Source organism: Pseudochaenichthys georgianus, chromosome 23, assembly GCF_902827115.2.
Source record: "Pseudochaenichthys georgianus chromosome 23, fPseGeo1.2, whole genome shotgun sequence".
Taxonomy (NCBI): domain Eukaryota; kingdom Metazoa; phylum Chordata; class Actinopteri; order Perciformes; family Channichthyidae; genus Pseudochaenichthys; species Pseudochaenichthys georgianus.
Genome location: NC_047525.1, coordinates 21128155 through 21134154, shown reverse-complemented (window position 1 = coordinate 21134154; position 6000 = coordinate 21128155).

Below are 6000 nucleotides of genomic sequence, written 5' to 3'. Positions count from 1 at the left end.
AGTGTTATTTGTCATTATGAACCCAGAGCCACATGAGGGACAATCACGGACGCAGTTGTTGCTCATGATGATTCTCAATTGCTGTGCTTCAGTAACTTTGCTGGTTTGCTGAAGAAAAGAGGGAGCAGATTGTCGGGCCTCCTTCCTATTTATACCGGAAGGAAGCCCAAGGGTGGGGCCCACCTTGCGGGTGGGCGTGGACTACAAGTGTTTCAGTGCTGCGCGGGGGCGCAGGGGGATTACCCAATAGCGATAGCCTTAGAGGGCGAAGCCATATACGAAATAGAACAGGCTAGCAATTGTGCAGGTGTGCATCACATGAGCAGTGGCGGTGCCAGAGTATTTTTGTTGGGTAATCTATGGTAGGGCTAACCCATACAGTGGTGGGGCTCAAATCAGTATTTGTAATGTAATTACATACACGCTATATCGCCACCCTTGACAGTGAAACGCACGCGTGAGGCTTTTATTAGCTTTTATTAGTCTCCTTTTATCAGCTAAATTACATCGAGAGCAACAGGTGTGAGTTAAACAATACAATAGCCTATTCTGCTAATTCCACGTTGTTACAACATACTACGCAGCGGCAGAAACAAGAAAAGTTGGCATATAGAATTGACACGGAGAGGGAGAGAGAGAGTGAGGGAGAGAGACAGAGACACAGGTAAACAGAGAGAGACTGACACAGTACACAACAGGTGGCCTGTGTCTCTATTGTCATACAAAACACTTTTTCAAATGACTATTACAAAATATATTCAAAACTCACTATTCACTCATCAGGTGGGTCGTGTGACTCTGGCACCTGTTCGACTTGTACCTCAATGGGAGGGCGTTTAAGAACACATCTATCCATCCGAAATAAACAATTAATCCTAGAAATTCTGCTGTCTGTCTGCAATTTACTCGGCGCGAGTTTGGGGACTTTTCACTGTGAACGTGACGTATCGACGTATCAGTAATGCACGACGCAGCAGACCCAACGTTTCGTTGCTCTAATTGGCTCTAGGTCTATTCAAATTGCATTCGGAGGCATTTTGATCTGACCGCGGCCGCGCTGATATTATAACGCCAGAGAATTTTCACACCTTTAGTGTATAAAACTCCCCCACTACTTAGACTATTCCTTACACCCCTCTAGCATAAGCCCGAGTGGTCTCAACCATATTGCGTCAGAAACGTGCACTTGTTGTTACAGCAGGATCAGTTTGTGTGTTATGGACACGATTTTCGCAATCCGTGTTCTCAACATGCTTACTTTCATGGTCGGGCTAAGGTAGGGCTAAGCCATTTCTTGGTATGGCTGTAGCCTACCCCAGCCATACCCTGGCGCCGCCACTGCACATGAGAAGCCCCGCCTTACATTTTCCGCCACAGATTTGGTGAAATTGGTCCGTGCGCAAAGCATTGTGGGGATTTTAAGACCGCGGAGTCTACACATGTGCAGCCTCGAAATGTCTCCAAAGGAAGTACGCCGGGCTCGGTAGACTTCCAAGTATGCTGGACATTGGAACAGTACTTCGGCGGCACTCGATGACGTAGTATGCTTGAAATAGTGGCTCTGGAGCAGCTTTACTCGCGATTGAGAAACACCCACTGTATCCTACGTCCAGTAACATATTTGTTCCATACATCGGCTTATAAGGAAAAGTGGACGTAGTCATTTGTATACTCTGGGCATAAAAGGCATTTACTGTAAAGCTCAGAATACTGGTGCACTGTGACTTTAGTGACAGCTAGCTTGAGCACAGAGATTTTTAGAGATGGTTTAATATTTTAATAAATGCCTGCTTTGTTTATCTTCATCATTGCTGCTAGTAATCTTAGTATGGTCTTATTCCCAACCCTGGCTGCAACTAATGATTAGTGTGTACAGTACTGTTGATTCATGTGTAGTTTTTTGACTAATCAGGTATTTGTTTGTTATATGAAATATCTTTTTTTAAGAAAATAATTGCATTTGAGAATCTGTTTCTGTGTAATCAACGAGTAAAATGAGCACATTATTTGGCAACTCATCATAGCAAATCATTTCACTATACAGGACCTTCCTTTCTTTATGCTGACCAACACCACCAAAGGGTAGACGCCGGTTTCTTTGTTTATGTGACTGATGGATGGAGAAAGGGAATATGCACATGTCTGTGAGAGAAAGAGAGATCTGTAGCATTTTAAGGTTGTTGTTTTTGTCACATCCTCTCCCCTCTCCCGGTGTGGCGTTCTGTCAGCCAGCCCTGTGACATTTTCAGGCAGCTGAACTCCAGGACCTTTCAGTGTCACCCTCTGTTGTCATTTCTGACTGCTACAGCCCAGACAATGATGCACTCGCACTGTGAGGGGGGGGAGAACGATATACAGCCAACCTCAAGGTCTGCCTGCCTCAAAGATGTTTTTCATCAAACCAACTTTCGCTGGGCCGTATGCCACTCACTGCAGTGTTCAAAATAAATTCTCAAGAATTGAGAAGACAAAACTTTTATATTTTCTGAAGCTGATGCAAAGATGTGGAATAAGTGCAATACTTACATTCAACATAAATCCCAGTTACAGCTTCTTTTTTCGCGAGAAGCCTTCGTAGTTCATCATATCACAGTTCGAAAGACCCATCGTGGGCTGTTTAATTGCCCCTGACAAAATCAAATAGGCTTGCTCCCTGAGGGAGTGTAAACCCGCACGCATCTTATCCATAAATCAGGTACATAGCGCCTCTGCAAGGTGCCCGTGGCAGTTATATAGTAGCATCGGCTGAACCACGTGCCGGCTGAAAGGAAATGGGCCTCTCGGGGGGGGGGTGTCACTCCCAGCTCTACTTCTTTATGTCATCATCACAGGTGCAGCTGAAGCAATCTCCAATTTGTGTGTTTTCAACATAAACGCATGTTCGAGCAGTCACACGCACCTGCTTCCTTCTTCACTGAGAATTATCTAATTGCCTTTGAGGGTTCAGACATTTTTCCTCTGAAGACAACCTGGGGACTGACTCAAATACCCATCTGCTACCAACAGAAGTAGCATTACGCCTCACGTTATCTGCATTCGCCCCAAATTGTCGAGCCGCTCCGTACAACAGCCTTTAACCGTGTTCTCTGTATTGATTTGGGTCCAGCTGTAACCTCATATCAGAGCTTTGCAAAGATCTCTGCCGCATTAAGTCCTGGTCCTAATTGAAGCCTCCCGGGGGCGAACTGGCTCGATTGCGCCGACATGTCAAAAAGCATCAGTCAGTTAAATGGGCCTGAGAGATGGAGAGCCGTTATTGCTGCTGCTGCCTGCAGACTGTGACCTTGTGCTGAGACGAGCTTGAAATGCCTCCTCTAAACTCGCTCCTTCCCTGGAAGTTATATTCTTGACTAAACATCCACTCATAAATAACTGTGTGTGTGAGTGCATGTGTGTTTTCTACGTTAAACCGCATGCTGTGTGTGAGCATCTACACAGTGATTCGAGGCCTAAAGCCACAGGGTGAAAAGAACGACTGGCTGGTTCTCCTGCAGCAAATCCTCCCATGATCTATCCTGCACTGCTAAGGAGGGGGGGGGGGGGCAATTGCAGTGCTGGATTTGCCTGGAGATAGGGCCATATAGCACTGGAGGTAAAGCCATGACTACAGAATGTTGCCATAGTAACACAGAGGTGAAGACAAGGTGTGAAAAGCAACATACACTCGTAGTTCCCCGTAGATATCAAGTTACTTCACAGCTAATGTAGTGTGAGCTATGCATCTCACACGTTGTAAATCATATTTACACAATGTAATTGTGATAATGACGCTGTAAAGAAGTACAGATAGGAAGGTTATTTGCTGGGTTGCAAAGATAGGATATTCACTTTTGTATAACAAAGAACTGCTAACGGAGTACTTATATACTAATACAGGACTGGCTTATCTATAGCCAGTTGAGTAGCACTTGAAATACTTGGCTCTATGAAACCTGATGTACTTATATGATTCTGTTTTCTTCAAGGTTGTGTCTTCCTGGTCGAATGTACTTATTGTATTGTATTTGGATAAAAGCGTCAGCTAAATGCAATGTAATGTAATGTATTTAAGGCTGGTGTGAAGCTTTGTTCAGCTTTCACATAGAACTCGATGCTCTTGTCTTGTGATGACACTGTCTGCAGTTCAGTGTCAGCAAGATGAAAAAACTCCACTTTGAGGTGAAGATTTAGACATTTTGGAGTCCCACAAGTACCCATGTATACATCCCAGCAACTATCCAGGTCATAAAAAACAAATATAACTGGAAATGCAGGGCTGGCCAGTGTGCTTTGTTTGCTTGGATGTGCATACTAGGCAGCACAGAGATGGAGGAGGCGAGCGGAATAAACAAAACAAAAAAAGGCTTGCTGCTCCAGCCTGGAGGCAGTAGCAGGGCAGAGGCTGCGGACTAAACTGAAATCTGTCCAACACAAAACCATCCCACCCGTGTTCTGTGAGCTGTCACCAACAGTGCACCCACTGCCTCTGGCTTTCACCCCCGAGGTGAACACGGATAGCTTTAGGCACACTGTTGTGCCAACGTCCGTCAGACTGTACAATACCTGTTCTGTGAAAAGCCCAACTCAAAGCCACCAAGCGAGGTACCGCTTCTTTCTGAAGAACATGTGTCGTCTGAAATAGTTAATCTTGCAATAATCGGAGAGATCATATATATTTGTTAATAATTATATTTAATTAACAGATTCCTTGCATTAATACTTTCTCCTGTAGATTTGACATTATAGTGCTTTAGAAAGTACTGCTGCAAATAAAAAATAATGTGTATTTCTTAATTTATTTTAATACGACTTCAAGAATTAATTGAATGAACACACTGGGAGTGATACTATTCAGAGGCTGTACAACTTAAGCCATGCACGAAAAATAAGTATAAATAAATTAAGAAGAATAAAAGCAAAATATACATTTTGACAACAACACTGCACTACTCTATTCTCATGGGTGTCTCCATGTCTTATCTAATCCCATTTGTTTGAGGTTTTTTGCGATTTAAGATAAGGGTTTGAATAGCAGGAGGTTTGGGATGGATGTTCAGCAGTTTGTCCGTGAGTGGCAGTATCTCACAGGTAGACTTTCCCTCTGATTGATGCTGAAAGATAACGCCTTCACGGTATCTACCTGTCACTTATTGTAGCCCAATGGTTGATAGAGATGCCGGAGGGGCCTTTGCTTACACAGCGCTGTTTGCCTGGAACCGGCTATCGACATGGGCCATAAATCACTCTCTAATATTTGTATGCATCCAGTCCATCCGACTGCTGCTAATGTTTCCTGTCCCTGCTTCCTTTGTAACTCATATAGGCTGAGCGGCGACGCATGACAATGTGTGCGTAATGGGGATTGCTAGAATCAGCTTGGCAGAGACACGGCCTCTGTGCGGATTGGCTTAAAAGTGCAACTCCCGTGACCTTGCAGCAATGCGTGACATCAAGATTACGTTCGAAGGGGAATTGAAGACCAATCAACTGCAGCCTTGGATTGTAAGGATTTGCCCCGAAATGTCATTGTAGAAGCCCTAATCCTACATAAATCCTGTGTCGGTATTTAAACGGCTTCCGTATTTAAAAAAAAAAAGTCAAGTTGCACTTTCCGTCCTTTTCACATTTTTACTATTAAATCAAATGCAAGGATTCCTTAGCAATTTGCCCCAGATTTGGTCAATCTGCTTAAGCTTTGGTGGTCCACTTCTTCTTTGATCCCACCCTCAACTATCTCCCTCCCCAGCAGTCACTGTTGTTGCCCTCCCTGCCATCACGTCCTGACCTTCGCTGCCTTAGCCTGTCTCATTCTTATCAATTGCTATCTGATGGCACCTCAGGGCCCGAAGCAAGCAAGCAAGCAAACACTCTGATACGATCTGTTTGGCCACCCCCCCACCCTCATTGCTTTCTCTGCTCTTCATCCACACCTGTTTTGACTTTAGGGGAAGTTTACGCTCCGTATTTACACATGTGGAGACCTCATTTTGAATATATGTTCTGATAAGCAAATGGGACAGA